The following is a 17,094-nucleotide window of genomic DNA, read 5'->3' on the forward strand; positions in this document are numbered from 1 at the left end:
ATTTACTGCTACGATCTAATTATGAACCCCAATGCATGATCAGTAAACGAACCACCAAATTAAGTAATTTCTCAATACTATATAGAACTTATAAACCCACAGAGATAACCAAAAATAATTACCGGAAGCGGAAAAGTAACAAGAGTTCTATGATCTCTCTATCAAATGATTAATTTTTTTTTAAAAAAAAAGGATGAAAATGTCATAAATTTGGTCACCAGATGCACTTTTACTCCCAAAAAAGATGAAGAAAACGTACTATCAGGATGTAGTTATCACATCATTCTGATGCATCCAACTCTTTCCCTGAAATCCCTTCTGAACCAATAGACCAACTCCAGTTTGATTGAAATAAGCCTTGTATGTTGATAGCTCTCCAGTGTCAGCTTCCATGCTTCCCCCCTCCTCCTCCTCCTCCTCCTCCTCCTCCTCCGCCCTCCAATTTCTTCTTCCTCCATATCACACTTTGCAGGCCTGCTACTAGCCATTTTCAGTTCAGCAATCAGCATGCTACACCAAAGGAAAAAAAAAAGTTTTGGTAATTGATTTACTAAATATATATCAAGAATGCAGATTAAAAAAATATCAAAACTGCCTTGAAGATGAACAAGCTAAATTGTTACCTTCCTTTCTGCAGTCTGGGCAAGAGAAGATCAAAAACTTATGTTTGAGAAACTTGGGGAGAACCAACCATTTACGAAGCCTCCATCAAAGTTATTGCTATCTAATGAGCTTAATAAATATCATTGATAATTGCCTTCATCTTCAAATCCTGTCTGGTCAATGAAAATAACTTCTGTCCCTTAGCATTCTAGTAAGAAATGCAACAACAAACGATGCTGTCCTTTGTCCAATAACATAAGCTATGCCTTCTAAGACTCTGGAAAGCATCACAATGGTACATTTCAGTATGGCTCCAATTATAATGAACAATGAAAGCAGGTCTGGTGACTAGTGCAAGAAAATCAGAAAGACCAGATTCTTTCACAATAAAAAGACCTGTCAAGCACCAAGTAAATATAAAAATCTTAAAGAGCAAAAGACAAGCTGTAAGAATAGGGTAAAAGTTCACAAACAGACAAAAGTACATGAAAATGCCCTGTTTTTAGGCCAATTACATGACTCAAGCATACTAGAATGCAAACTTGCACCAATTCCTTGTACTTTTAATAAATTGGATGGAGGTAAGAAAAGAGTTCTTGGTGAGAGAAATGCTGCATTATCACTTTTCTGCACAACATACCTCCTGAGCTCTTCTTTTTCTTCAACAACGATGGGAAACACCATGAAGCTGATGTTTGAGCACTATCAATGCTTTTTTGTTCACCGTCTCTGCCTGCTAGTTCATTGTCGTCAATTTCTTCTTCTTCGCTCTCACTACTTGCCTGCATGGTAATTGTGATGTATAAGCTTCTGAAACTTGTGAAACATGACAAACAATTATCCAAAATTATTGTAACTTGAACAGCAAATTGTATCTTGAATTTTCTTCGCAAATGTTGTTGTCCATTCAGACCAACAATATCAGTGACAGAAAAATGAAGACTGCGTCCATGTACATCTAGCATTGCACATCAAATGAAACATTTTCCAACACATTCAAACAAAGAGGCTAATTGTGTATGCACCGTTGCTAATAATTTCGTCCTTGGCCAAATAGAAGGCAACAAGTTGTGTTTTTAAGATGTTCAAAATCTTTCAGTGGTGAGATGCAGAGAAAATCCAGAATTTTGGTCTCTTCCAATTTGCTCAAAACCAGAAAACCGTTTCTCGATTAGCTTTAATGTAATCTATTGAGACTAGCAATATCAGTGACAGAAAAATGAAGAACGTGTCCATGTACATCTAGCATTGCAAATCAAATGAAACATTTTGTACCACAGTCAAACGAAGAGGCTAATTGGGTATATTCCTGGTTAGGAATAATCAACGGTCGTATCTTGGTTATCAATAAATTAAGGAAAAACTGGTCGTCAGAGTTTATCGGTGACTATAACTAACCTATTAATAAAATTAAGTGAACCTTCTTTGCATCAATGATCGGATGAATGGATTGTGTCTGAAAAGTTGTATCCTTGGCTATAATTTATCTATAATTTATTTAATTTCTATTTACATTCGTGTTAATTAATCATTTATTTCTGGTTAAATTGTTTAATTATTTTTAGTTTAATTCTGATGAAAAAATCCCCCGTGTCCCGAACTTGAAAAGAATCAAATTTTTTCCAATTCCTGTGGATTCGACCCTACTCACTACTATACACAGAAATATGTATTTTTCTTGAGTAGATATTTATTATTACACAGACTCGATACCTATTAATTTTTGGCGCCGCTGCCGGTTACTGTGTTAATTATTTGTTTCTTTTTAAATTCATTTTTTTTTCTTTCATTTTTTTTCTAATTTTCTGGTATTTTTCTAGTTTATGTCTCGCTCTTCCCATACAGGCGAATTAATTTTCGATTCTGAAATAGAGAAGCCGCGCGTAGAACGAGGAAAGAGACCAGGTGGCTCAGGGAGGAGCAATACGGTATTGCACCTCAGGGATTTGATCCAAAGGTTGAGCCGATAAATTTGCCTGGTGATAATTCGAGTGATTCAGACCAAGAGGAAGTCACTATGGTAAATGCACGAACATTAAGGGAGTTGGCTGCTTCTGATTTAAATCAGCAACCCTTGTGCATTACTTTTCCGCATTTAAATGATAACACATCGTTCGAGTTAAAATCTGGCCTAATTCATCTTTTACCATCTTTCTATGGATTACCAGGTGAGGAGCCCTACAAGCACTTGTAAGAATTTGACGTCGTTTGCAACAGCATGAAATCCCGGAAATTACAGAAGAGCAAATAAAGATGAGGGTCTTCTCCTTCTCTTTTAAGGACTCCGCGAAAAACTGGCTTTACTACCTACCGCCTGGTAGTATCACCACGTGGGACCAACTGCAGAAAAAATTCTTTGACAAGTACTTTCCGGCGTCTCAAACTGCAAGCCTAAGGAAGGAGATATGTGGCATCAAACAACACCCAGGTGAGTCTCTCTATGAGTACTGGGAGAGGTTTAAGAAACTGTGCACCAAATGCCCTCAACATCAGATAAGTAAGCAACTGCTCATCCAATATTTCTATGAGGGACTACTCTTCAGGGACAGAAGCATAATCGATACTGCAAGTGGAGGAGCGTTGGTGAACAAAACTCCTCGAGGAGCATGGGAGTTGATTGAAGGGATGGCTGAAAACTCACAGCAGTTTGGTTCAAGAGAGGACATCCCGACACGTAAGGTAAATGAGGTAGAAACATCCTCTATCCAACAGCAGCTCTCCGAATTGACGTCTTTCGTGCGACAACTAGCTGTGGGGAGTGCCTTGCAAGCCAAAGTGTGTGGGGTATGCACTGTCGTGGGTCATCCTACGGAAATGTGTCCACTGGTTCAGAAAAAAACTGCAGAACAAGTGAACATGACTGCCCACGCGCCCGCGCCAAGAAAGTAGTACGACCCATATTCAAATGCTTACAATCCTGGTTGGAGGGATCACCCCAACCTTAGTTATGGAGGGAATAGGCAGTCTAACTTTGTGCTAAATAGACAGCAAGGGCACCCACAGCAATACCATCCTCGCCCACCACCACCCCCTTCAAACTCAAGTCCGTCTATGGAAGATATGATGAAGCAATTACTTACTAATCAACAAAAGACGGATTCAGACTTGCAAAGCATGAGGAATCAACTGGGACAGGTGCAATCATTGCAAAATAAAATGAATCAAATGGCCATAACGATCAACCGTTTGGAGTCCCAAATTCAAGGGAAGTTGTCATCTCAACCTGAGGTGAATCCAAAGAATCTAAGCGCAATGACCTTGAGGAATGGCAAGGAAGTCCAAGAATCCGAACCTGTGATTCCTAAAGACAAGGACGAGGAACGGATTGAGAAAGAGTTGGAAGAGAAGGGCAGAGACAACAAAGATGCAAAGGTACTCTCGAATCCAATTAGTACAGTTAAAACTAATCCACCTCCCTTTCCTAGCAGGTTAGAGAAACCAAAAAAATAAGACAAGGAGAAAGAAATTCTAGAGATCTTTCGCAAGGTGGAGATCAACATACCTTTACTGGATGCGATTAAACAAGTATCCAAATATGCAAAGTTTTTGAGGGACTTGTGTGCCAACCGCAAGCGGTTGAAGGGGGATGAACGACTTATAGTTGGGGAGAATGTTTCAGCAATTCTACAAAGAAAACTTCCACCGAAATGCTATGTTTTCAGACTCGGCCCGGGAATCGACTCGACCGAGCTCAGAGGTCAGGGGTCAATGGGTTCGACCAGGGTCAATAGGGTCGAACCGAATGACGTCATATATAGATATATATATATATATTCCTACAAATCAAATTTACAAAATATAACCAAAGAACCCAATCATCTAAATTTATATCCAATTCACCAAATTCATCCAAACTCACAAAATTTATAAAGTAGAAATCCCATACATGTTTAATCCCTGACAAATAGCAATCCAAATAAGGTAACAAGCTCATGTTCAAATGCTTGATAAATATCAATCTAAATAAAACAATACGTTCAATTTCTAAACCAAAGAACTATCTAAGCCATTCTTTATCTTCATCTTCATCTTCATCACCCTTTTCTCCAATTTCATAACTTTCGATATCGATGTCATCAAGATCATCCTCATCATCAAGCTGCACATTAAAAACTACATAAGACTGAAGAGACATTGAGGTAGGAAATTACACTAAAGACTGCTGCTTTATTGGACCACAGGACATTAAAAACTGCATTAAATGGTTGTAGCATATTATTCTACCATTTATGTCCATGGTACTAGTACGGCTGATAATTGTATCCATCGGCCTTTGAGGTAGGAAACATATAAGTTGGTCAACAAAACTACAGAAGAGACTCATTCATGTAACAGACATTATTAACTTTTGATCCAGTGTATTCTCAAAACGAAAAGATAACTATTCGCTTGAACTGTGTGATCATTATCAACTTAAAAATTCTTGATCCAGTGTATCCAACCAGTTTGCACCGGTATTGATGCTATAATAGAGAAACGTGAAGGGACATATAAGCATGGTTGTGCGAATTATTACCAGTAAATGGTTAACCCAGATAGAACAGACAAAGAAAAGTAACCAATCATCAATGGAAGAAACTTGAAAACAAGAAGAGACAATCAAATTCAAATTTCCAGATTCTCTAATAAGGACGTGAAATTTCACCCATAATATCCAATTCCCAAATGCCCAACATAATAAATAAAAAAAATACTGAAATTTTAGTCACAGATCAACTTCAACATAATGAATTAGCTATCTTCACGACTGCTTTAGATTATAAAAATTACCAGATTTAGCTTCGGTTCACCAACGTGTTAATTACTTGATTGAACCTTGAAATCTGAAGAAACTGGTGGTGTTGCGGCGGTGGAGGCTAGAGATTGAAAGAAAAGTGACTAACGGCAACCTTGATTAAGCGACGATCGGTGAATCTCAAATGCCAGCGGTGGAGGCTTTTAGATTTTAGGGTTATTGGAGCTGAAAAAGAAAGGAAGAAAAGTACGGAAAGAGAAGCAGAGGAGCTGACCCGAAGTTTTGATAATTTCGTCTCTTTTTTAGTTGGTCAGTCCAACTTTTGACTGAAAAAAAAAATCAGAAAAAAGGCAAAAAAAAAAATCGGGTTTGATCAAATTATCCGGTTCACCGGTCAAACCCGGGTTTGACCGAATTTTTAATACCCGAGTTTTTTAACTAGCTCGGACCGGATGCCTGGCTGGTTCCCGGTTCAACCGGCCGGTCCGGTCCGAGTCTGAAAACACAGCCGAAATGCAGGGATCTAAGTATGTTTACTATTCCTTATAAGATAGGTAATATTTTGATTGGAAAGGTCAAGTTAGATCTAGGAGTCTCGATTAATGTCATGCCACAGTCCATTTATGCTTCCTTGAACTTAGCCCCTTTGAAAGAGATTGGGATAATAATCTAACTAGCTGACAGGACCAATGCATACCCTGACGGATTGATTGAAGATGTTTTGACAAAAATTAATGAATTGGTTTTTCCAATTGATTTTTATGTGCTTGACATGGAAGATGAACACTCCCATGATCCGTCACCTTTATTGTTAGGTAGACCCTTTTTTAGCACATTCCGAACCAAAATTGATGTTAATAAGGGTATTTTGTCTATGGAATTTGATGGTGAGATTGTTCACTTTAACATCTTTGAGACCATGAAATATCCATCCGATTCAAAATGTTGACTCTGTTTTCTCGGTAAATGTTATTGATGCTGCTATACAGGAGGTTTTTGAAATTGAAGGCAGGAATGAATTAGAGGTCGCCTTAACCAGGCACTTCGAGTCCGAGACGACCTCTGGGGTAGAATTGAGTGAAGAGTTTAAATGTGTGATTGGATCGTTGCAAACGTTACCAACCACGAAAATAAGGTATGATCTCGCACCGATTTTCATACCTGAATCTCACCAAAGGTTACTTCCATCTGTGGTGCAGGCACCTGTCTTGGAACTGAAACCGCTGCCGAAACACCTGAAATATGCATATTTGGGTGAAGGGGAGACACTTCCAGTGATCATCTCCGCGGGTTTATCAAAGATTCAAGAAAATAAACTATTTCAAGTTCTCATGGAACATAAGCAGGCGATAGGATGGACATCGCCGATATGAAGGGAATTAGCTCCGTGGTGTGTATGCACCGAATTCGACTCGAAGAGGGTGCTAAACCCGTGCGGCAAACTCAACGGAGATTAAATCATCTCATGATGGAGGTCGTAAAGAAGGAGATTTTAAAACTACTGGACGTTGGAATTGTATTTGCAATATCAGATAGCCCGTGGGTGAGTCCAGTACAGTTGGTCCCGAAAAAGGCCGGGTGACGGTGGAACCAAACCAAGAGAGTGAGCTCGTACCAATTCGAAAGCCCACCGGGTGGCGACAGTGTATCGACTATAGAAAATTAAACACCGTCACGAAAAATGACCATTTTTCCCTCCCTTTCATTGACCAGATGATAGAGCGATTAGCATGTCGAGATTACTATTATTTTTTAGATGGATTTTCAGGTTATTTCCAAATTGCCATCGCACCCGAGGACTAAGAGAAAACTACTTTCACATGCCCATTTGGAACATTTGCATATCGAAAGATGCCATTTGGATTGTGCAATACACCTACTACCTTCCAAAGATGCATGGTAAGTATCTTTTCAGAGTATGTTGAGAAGATTTTTGAGATTTTTATGGACGATTTCAGTGTATATGGTGAAAGTTTTGAAAACTGTCTAGATAACCTGAAATTAATTTTAGTAAGGTGTATAGAAGCTAATCTCGTGTTTAATTGAAAAAAATGCCATTTTATGGTCGAACACGGAATAGTGTTGGGTCATGTAGTATCATCTACAGGTATCGAGATTGATAAGACAAAAATAGATGTTATATCTACTTTACCTTACCCCGCGAGTGTTCGGGAAATTCGTTCCTTCTTGGGTCACACAGGTTTCTATATAAGATTCATCAAATATTTTTCAAAAATTGGAGCACCCTTGTTCCAATTTTTGCAAAAAAAATGTATCATTCGAGTTCGATGAAACATGTAAGGGGGCATTTGATAAGTTAAAGGAACTATTGACCTCCTCATCTATTATCCAACCCCTTGACTGGAACCTTCCATTCGAGATCATGTGCGACGCCAGCGACTATGCAGTGGGTGCGGTACTGGGTCAAAGAGTAGAAAGGCAGTCCATGCTATCTACTGCGCATCTCAAGCCTTGAACGGAGCTCAATTGAACTATTCAACCACCGAAAAGGAGCTTTTGGCGGTTGTTTTTGCCTTAGAAAAATTTCGATCTTATTTACTTGGTGCTAAAGTTATTATTTTTTCTGATCATGCAACTTTGTGGTATTTGTTGATCAAGAAAGAGGCAAAACCACGATTGATACGGTAAATATTGTTGCTACAGGAGTTCAATCTAGAGATTCGAGATAAGAAAGGGGGGGAATCTGGTAGCAGATCACTTGAGTCGAGTACAAGTCATCAAAGATGACCTCCTACTGAGAGAAGCATTCTCCAATGAGCATTTATTTTCTATTAACTCATCTTTGTCTTGGTATGCGGATATGGTTAACTTTCTAGTCACTGACAAGTTTCCTAAAGTATGGCCTAAGGCGAAGAGAGACAAATCGAGTAGCGATGTAAAGTCCTATATTTGGGATGATCCTTACCTCTGGAAATGGGATGCCGACCAAATCATCCGAAGATGTGTAAGTGAGGTTGAATTCCAATCCATTCTAACCTATTATCACTCTTTTGCGTGTTGAGGTCACTTTGGACCGAAGAAAACGACTCGTAAGGTGCTAGATAGTGGATTCTATTGGCCGACCCTATTCAAGGACGCCTACTCATTTTATAAGTCCTGTGATAAGTGTCAACGAGTAGGTAATCTCTCTCGTAGGGATCAAATGACTCAGACCCCAATGATTTTTGTTGAAATTTTTTACGTTTGGGGTATTGACTTTATGAGTTTTTTTCCTTCGTCTTTTGATTTTTTGTATATATTGCTTGTTGTAAATTATGTTTCGAAGTGGGTGGAAGTAAAGGCCACCCGCACTAATGATTCTAAAGTGGTTGCAGAATTCGTTAAGTCTAACATTTTTCTCCGCTTTGGGATGCCGAGAGCAATTGTAAGTGATCGGGATACTCATTTCTGCAACAAGACGATCGCTGCAGTTTTTAGGAGATACGGTGCCTTGCACAAAGTCTCCATATCCTACCATTCTCAGACAAACGGTCAGGCGGAAGTATCAAACCGAGAGATCAAGTTGATTTTAGAGAAGATGGTCCGACCCAATAGGAAAGATTAAAGTATGAGGCTGGAAGATGCACTATGGGCTTACAGGACGGCGTACAAGACACCTATTGGAATGCCCCCTTACCGGTTGGTATTTAGCAAGCCATGTCACCTACCGGTCGAGTTCGAGTATAGAGCGTTTTGGGCGGTCAAGCAATACAATATGGATATCGAGAAGGGCGGAATTCAAAGGAAGTTGCAATTACAAGAGTTGGAAGAAATCTGAAATGAAGTATACGAGAATGCAGTGATCTATAAGGAGAAGAATTGGATCTTTCATGACCAACAGATCTCTAGGAAGACATTCGTCTGCAGACAAAAAGTTCTATTGTACCACTCGAAATTAAAGTTTTTTTCAAGTAAATTACGTTCTCATTGGATTGGTCCTTTTGTTGTGACTAATATCTTTCATTATGGTGCAGTGGAGATCCAGAGTTTGAAAACGGAGAAGAAATTTGTGGTGAATGGTCACCGTCTTAAGCCATATTATGAAGGGTTTCCGGTTGAACGCATAGAGATGATGCAATTAGAGGACCCAATTTGCTTAATTTAAGCAAATTCTGGGTTAAGTCTACCCAAAAACATTAAAGAAAGGTGCTTTTGAGAGGCAATCCAAATATTGGTTTTATTATTTTTTGTTGTTCATTTCTTTCATTTTGTCGTTTCTCAGTTGAGTAGTAGTCGATCTTAATATTTTCCTTCACTATGACCAGAAAGTGCAATCTTGGCGTGTTCACGCCATGTTAGTGATTCTTGAGATCAGTGGACGTTTACCAATCTTGGCGTGCCCGCGTCACATTAGTCAAATCTCAACATCTCGCGACATTATCAGGAAATGCAATCTTGGCGTGCCCACGCCATGTTAGTGACTCTTGAGGTCAGTGGATGTTTTATAATCTTGGCGTGCCCACGCTGTATTTGATAACCCAAAAAAAAATTAAATAAATAAATTAGACAAAAAATACAAATTATTTTCCTTTTTAAACCTTCAGCTTTGTTTTTCTTTTCAAAAAAAAATTCAAAATAAAAATATTTTCCGTTTTACATCTTCAGTTTTGGTTCTCACAATTCGAATTTTGAAATTTGAGTTTGCAATCAAAAGAAAAATACCAAAAACTATTTTTTTTTCTTTTTCTTTCTTTGTTTCAATTTTCTTCCTCTTCTCTCCCGTTTCCCTTTTCTCCTTTTCCTTCTTTTCTTTTGGCCGAAACTTTCCCTCGCCAGCCGATGTGACCCCGACGCGATCCCCGTGGTTTCAGGGTAGTCCCGTTACCCTCATTCTTGCTTTTACTGTTTAATTGTCACATTGAGGATAATGTGTGCTTTAAGTGTGGGGGGGGGATTTGGATTCGACTGATGTTTCTTTAAATTTGCTGCTTATCTTACTGTTGTCTTGATGAATAAATGTGGCAACTCACTCTTCTATTGCTGGTTGTGATTTATCTTGTGAATTTTGTTTAGGTGGCAAGCAAAAGCATGTTGTCTTGGTGAATATCATGAGTTTAATGACTTGGTGCAAATTATGGTTAACTTGTTTAGGCAATATAAATATTTTACTAGCAATTGTTGTATGGATTGGGCGATTGTTGATCTCAGTTCTCCATGTTAAGAGATGACATGGGCCATGATCTTTAATTGTCTGGTATTCTATTGCTTTAATTGTGATTAATAAATGACTCTACTCCGCTAGTGTCGTCACCCAGTAATCGGGGGTTTTCACTACAAGTGTCGACTTTTGTATCAAAAAGTGATGATATTTATGAGTAGGTAGTCTTGGAGTTGTGAAAAGTTGAGTAACTGGGTTCTTTCATCTAAAAATGTCAGAGTTCACGTCAAAAGACTTGAATAGCTTGGGACTGAGCATTTCTTAAAAAAAATAAAAAAATAAAAAAAAAATACATATATATATATATATATGTGTGTGTGTGTGTAAACTTATGATCATGTTGGTCTGCCAATCCTTGTTCTTCAATGTTGAGATTTTGGTTGCAAGTTGACCCAATGACTAACCGATGCTAGTTTAATATTTTGAATTCCTAGATGAGTTAGCCATGAATTGGATAAGTTTGTGATTTCAGGAGCTAACCGGGAGAACTATGTCTTGACATTTAGCCACTAAATCTTAATTTTGGTTTAAGTACAGCTTGGCAATAGATGACATGAGAGCTAGCCATTGTTGAGTTTAGTGTTCTCATGCTTGAGGACAAGCATGATTTAAGTGTGGGGGGAATTGATAGGGTGTTAATTGTTAGCAATTTTATTGTTAAATTTTCCCTTTATCCATGCCAAATATTATTATAATTGTTAACATATACTTATATTTGGCATCTGAACTCAATTTTAGGAAGTGGAGCAGAAAAAGAGAGATCTTTTTGTAACAAATACTCCATACGTGGGAAGTTTTTAAAAGAAAATACAAGCCAGGCTCCACGGGTGTAATTGTGCTGGAATTGATGATTGTAGTGGACTCATCCATTTTGATAATTGCAGTGGAATTGATGATTGTGGTGGAATTTATTGGGATGTTGTTTTCTTTCATTATCCAGCGGGGACCATGTAGGATAGGTAATGGCTTGTTTTAGACATTTGGTTCCTCTTTTGGGAGATATTATTGATTAGCTATGGTTGGCTTTTGATCATGAGATCACTTTTCCATTTGCTCCTACGAGACTAGTTTTCTCCTATGAAACTAGTGCTCCAATAAAAGAAGAGGGAGCTATTAGACTAATTGGCTTATATATAAGAGGCTACGGAGTGGAACATAGGCAGTCCTCTATTTTTAGAATAGGAAATTGTTCCTTCTCTTGTTTTGTGGTGTGCAGTTTTTCTTCAAGGAGTCTACGGAGACTCAAAGTTCATTCTAGATTATTAGTGAGTTATATATGTCTTTGAATTCAATTAAATTGTATGGGAATTTTCTTATGAGGCGTGGCTAATCTTCTCATCTAGTCAAGGAGCAACGCTACGACGCAGTCCTAAATATCTGTGAGATCGAATTAATTTTCATGTGTTCCTTAAATTGTTAATATTTGCATGTTTTCTATTTGAATTTCCATGGGATTATTTTGTTAATTGGATATCAAGGGCCCGATGTGCAATTTGACTTATTAATCTCCTGTCAAATTAATTAATTAAATCCGTAATTGTTTAATTGGTTAATATTAGTGGCAGCTAGTATTTTCACATACTAGGGGAACGTGCAATCTGATTTATATAACCCTCGTAGCGTGTTATTAATTTGGGTTAGGCTTTTCTAGTTTTTGAGGCAATTAGGAAATTAATTCCTACGGTCATACCTAAGAGTGTTTCCTGGTTAGGAGTAATCAATGGTCGTACCTTGGTTATCAATAAATTAAGGAAAAACTGGTCGTCAAAGTTTATCGGTGACTATAACTAACCTATTAATAAAATTAAGTGAACTTTCTTTGCATCAATGATCGGATGAATGGACTGTGTCTGAGAAGTTGTATCCTTGGTTAGAATTTATCTATTATTTATTTAATCTCTATTTACATTCGTGTTAATTAATCATTTATTTCTGGTTAAATTGTTTAATTATTTTTAGTTTAATTCTGATAAAAAAATCCCCCGTGTCCCGAACTTGAAAAGAATCAAATTTTTTCCAGTCCCTGTAGATTCAACCCTACTCACTACTATACACAGAAATTTGTATTTTTCTCGAGTAAGTATTTATTATTGCACAGGCTCGACACCTGTCAGTAAAGTGATAATTATCCTATATAAAATTGACTCTAATTTATTATGGTGAATGACAATAATGATTTAGCCTAATTCCAAAACTCGAATGAAAAGTGTAGGCTCGTAATGCAGTATATCTAGTCCATCAACTGGTGTCTAAAATTGCTCAAGTTATAAAACAAAATGAGGGTCAAGGCATTAGGAGTTAGATGATGTGGATTTGATTATCATGTAATTATATATATAGAAAAGTGATGGGTACGCTAATCTAAGTCACGGTTGCATGTGCTAGTTACAATTATTACACTGTTTTTGCATACAATTATATTATCGTGTTGTACATGTAAATTTTACTCTTTTATTGGCAAAAAATATAAATTTTGTTTGTATAGACCAAATAATTATAAAAAGGCATAATTTCAGAAACCTTTCTCGAGGTTTCTGACAATTTCATCTAGTAACCTTAAGATTTTCAATATTACACTTACCTCCCTTGACCCTATAAAATGATCATAATAACCTTAATATATTGATATTTTTCATACAATTAAATAATACGCTCCTAATCTTGTGCATAGGAATGCACCACACAATTAAATATTTAATGGAAACAAAAACAAGGTTTACTTATAGAATAACTAATTATATCCTAAACATAATTCTAACATATTACAAATTAATTTTAACTTGACTTGAAAGATCTAAAAATGAATAGAAGGAGATGCAAGTTGAAGATTTAAATATAACGGGGCATATATTGGTACTCCAACATTTGAGAGATGGGATGTTATATTAATACAGTTAGTCAAATTTTTTAAATTTTACGGTACTGTTTTTTTCTTTTGTAACTTATATTGAGATTTTAGGATTTTGGGACTGATGCTAGCGGTGGTCATGAAGATAGTGGTACTAATTTGAGATGTAAGAATATGAAAGGTTTAGAATTGTAGAAATAAGGGTTGAAAGTGGGTTTGAGGTTTTGTGCACATTCCATATTTTTTTTATAGAATTTTATAAGAAGATAAAATGAACTTCACAATTTCATAAGGGTAAATTGGGTTATTCATTCAAAATTTTGACCATTGAATAGTTTTTGTTACCTGATATTGCCGTTTGTTGAAAAAAAAAGAATAATTTTTGTTACCAAAATGATAAATTCAAGGGAGTTAAGTGCAATTTTTTAAATCTCAAGGGAACTAAATGAAATTTTTAAAAATCTCGAGAGAGGTTTCTAAAATTATCCCTTATAAAAAATACAATAATTTAGGTAAGGATACACCTATTACAAGAAATACAATAACCGAACACAGCTGCACCTGCACAGGTATCCCTATTTCTACCATCTCCTCTTGGGGTAGCTGGATGTCTATTGTAACTTTTTTTGACAAACATGCTGAGCCATTCATGGTGGTCGATAAATATTGATGGTCGGAGAATTTCAAATACCTTATTGAATTTTGCGTTATTTTTTTCCTTCTTTTTGTTATTTTTTCTCCTTTTAAATTAAGAACAAACAATTTGAAGGTAAACAGCCATGTAAAGAATCTCTCAATTGTTGGTGGAAACCATTCATGTTATCGGAAGTTGTCTTAAGCTTCGAATTATGCCATGTTTAGAGGGCTAGAAGACCAGCTCATATTCTGTATACTTGCTCCTTTATTTTTCTCGTAGCATTTCCACCTGAAACATTGGCCGCTTCTGCAGCTGATTTGATTTATTAAATACATGTTTCCCATCAAGACAAAATTGAATTCCCAATCTTTCCACATTACAGCAGAATATGATCTAGAATCCAGCTATTCAAATGAACCTTTTCACATTGAACGTCAAAGTACATTTCAACTAAAGGCTTCAGTTGAGAACTTCCCCAGTCGGTCGATCAAATATGAATGCACAGCCAACTCTTCTTCCTTTTTGTTTTGTTTAGTCTAAATGCTATTTGGCAGAGTTTAGCAGAGACAGCAGAGCATTTTTCATTTCACACACACACACAGAGTATATATATACTAGCATGGGTCTGGCCGCGCTATGCAGCGGCCTACCCACTGGTATGACTAAGTAAATCTGTAACAATGAGGATAATTTCCTAAAAGATCATAATGTATATATAGGCTGAAGAGGTAAATATTATGCAAATCACAATAATACATTACATAAACTCAATCATTCATGTCTTAGTAGAATAGATACTTGGGTGCTAGCCACAATTACATATTAGGAGGCTTAAATAAACTTCATTGCCTATTGAAGTACAGCATTGATGGTTAAACTATTAATAGGTATATTAGGATCCATTACTTTTTAAGTCAAAAGAATAATGGATCATAATATAATTCAAAAGATATTTTCTCAGCAATGGAGGCAAGGATGAAGGCAATGAACAAAAGATTTAACAAAAGTACAGAAATAGACCATATTAGTCTTCCTTTGCTTTAGCTTTCTTGGCTGGACTGTCTTTGATATTTGCAGGTGGACCATACGGTTTTGCAGGTTCTTTGGCAAACTCTTCAGGAGCCTTTGTTGGATGTTTAGCATGTGTGTCTGCTGGTAAATCTTCTGGAAACTCAAGGCTTCTTTTTGCCCCACTAGTTGCAGATGTCTGGCTGTCTTTGTAAGAACTGGCTCCAGCAATTTCTTCAAGTACCAACTTTGTGCTTGGTGTGAACAATTGATCCTTTGATGATGTTTCTGCATGCCTTGCTGATGGCCTGCCAAGTGCAGAAGAAACTTGAGTGTTTTCTGGAAGTTCCAGTGAAAGGGGACGGTGTGATAGTTCAGCTGCAGTGTAAGCCTTAATGACAGTATTCTTTCTCTGCAGTTGACCTTGGAAGGGAGTCTCATAGGATTTCAGAAAACAGACCACTGTGTACTTTTTCAAGGCATTATTAAGTTCAGTATTTATTTCAAAGCCCTGCACCAGAAAATTTTTTTAGTTAGGTTCAGTGAATTCCTTTGTATGTATATTTGTATTTATGTCTGAATATAAGACAGAAAATTCATCCTTACATCTTCTTGTGCTTGCTTAAGCTGCAATGGAGTGAACTCAATCAATTTTTCAGCATCTTCTCCAGGTATAATGCAATGTATTGAGTTTGAAGCATCAGTTATAATAATTGGAATGCGAGCCCTTTAATTGAGTGGAGGAATTAAGATTAATATATGGTAACAAAAGCGAATAATGTTTAATTTAGAAGCATAAGTTAATGATCTAACCTGAGTTCAACTTCACTTTGCTGTTTGCATGAAGGACAGTGGATGATCCAGTCAATGTCAGCATTCACAATTTTGTGACAATTTGCACAAGCTGTAGTCCAATATTTGGTGAATCCATATGCAAGTTTGACAGTTCCTTGCACCCAAGCTGCCTTTTGCTGAGGCAGGCAACCATGAATGGTATTTGAATATGAATTAGAGAGAAAATAGTTATATTTAAGCAAAATTTTAGAATAACAATATGGCACTTACAACTGGAAATGATGCCTGAAAATTGCTGATTGCTTTGATATCTTCTTCATTTGGAGGAGGAAGTAAACAGTTTGCATCATTGTATGTTTTAGCATCAAGCAGATTCCTGATTTCTTCCTTGTTCAAGTTGAACCTGAATGATTATGTTTAGAGGACAAATAAAAAATTTATCAGTAAAATAAGTTGATAATTTATGGAAAAAACTAAAAAGAAACCTATACTTACCATTGCCTGAAAGACAGGTCATCTGGGAGTGGAGGATTTATCAGAATTCCAGATGAGTACCTAGTAGTGAATGACAAAGCTGTAAAAATGATGAAATGTTTTAGTAGTAGAACACATCAAATACTTAAAAGACACACAGTAAAGAAATCATAATGCATAATGAAAAATTTACTATTGAATGTGGTCACTTTAACACGCAGAGCTATGATTAGAGGGGCAGTGCTAATCATGTCTGCTATTTTGCTCCCTTCATCATATTCAAATTCATTCCAGAGAGTCATAAGCATGAGTTTCTTCCTGTCAGGTATAACAAAAAGTTGTAACTACTATCATTAATCTAAAATGACTTAATAAAAAGGTAGTTTTCAGATTTGATTTACTCTTCATTGACTACTATAATGTCTCTAGAAGAAGAATCCGGATCTGTCTGTTTTACTGGTAATGCCTGAATCACAAAGCCTCTGATATCTGAAATAAAAGTATTGATATGAATGTAAGCAATCAATAAAATATCAAATGATTGTGAAGTAAAATGAAAAATAATGTAAGAAAAATTACTGCAAAGATTATTTGAATCAGCATATTTGTGCAGATCAAAGAAGTTTGTCAGCTCAAATATGTAAGGCAACATAGGTGGCACAGGTTTAGCATAATTTTCAATCAAAGTCTTGTAGTTCAAAATCCAGGAGCATTCATAGGTCCCAACTCTGTATGTTGGGTCAGCAGGAACGACAATGGCATTAGAAACATAATATCTTTGATAAGGTTGCAGAAATTTGCTGAAGATCTTGATGTGTTGTTCATAGGTCACAACA

General features: G+C 36.7%; 1 non-coding gene across 1 annotated transcript; it reads right to left on the bottom strand.

Moving 5' to 3' along the window:
- Positions 1–2,991: 2,991 nt before the first annotated feature.
- LOC113719702 (small nucleolar RNA R71) lies at positions 2,992–3,098 on the bottom strand. The gene has a single exon (XR_003454983.1). It is a non-coding gene; the product is annotated as a small nucleolar RNA R71 (small nucleolar RNA).
- Between the last annotated feature and the right edge of the window lie 13,996 nt (positions 3,099–17,094).

This window comes from Coffea arabica, chromosome 1e (assembly GCF_036785885.1).
Source record: "Coffea arabica cultivar ET-39 chromosome 1e, Coffea Arabica ET-39 HiFi, whole genome shotgun sequence".
In the NCBI taxonomy this organism is placed as follows: Eukaryota; Viridiplantae; Streptophyta; class Magnoliopsida; order Gentianales; family Rubiaceae; genus Coffea; species Coffea arabica.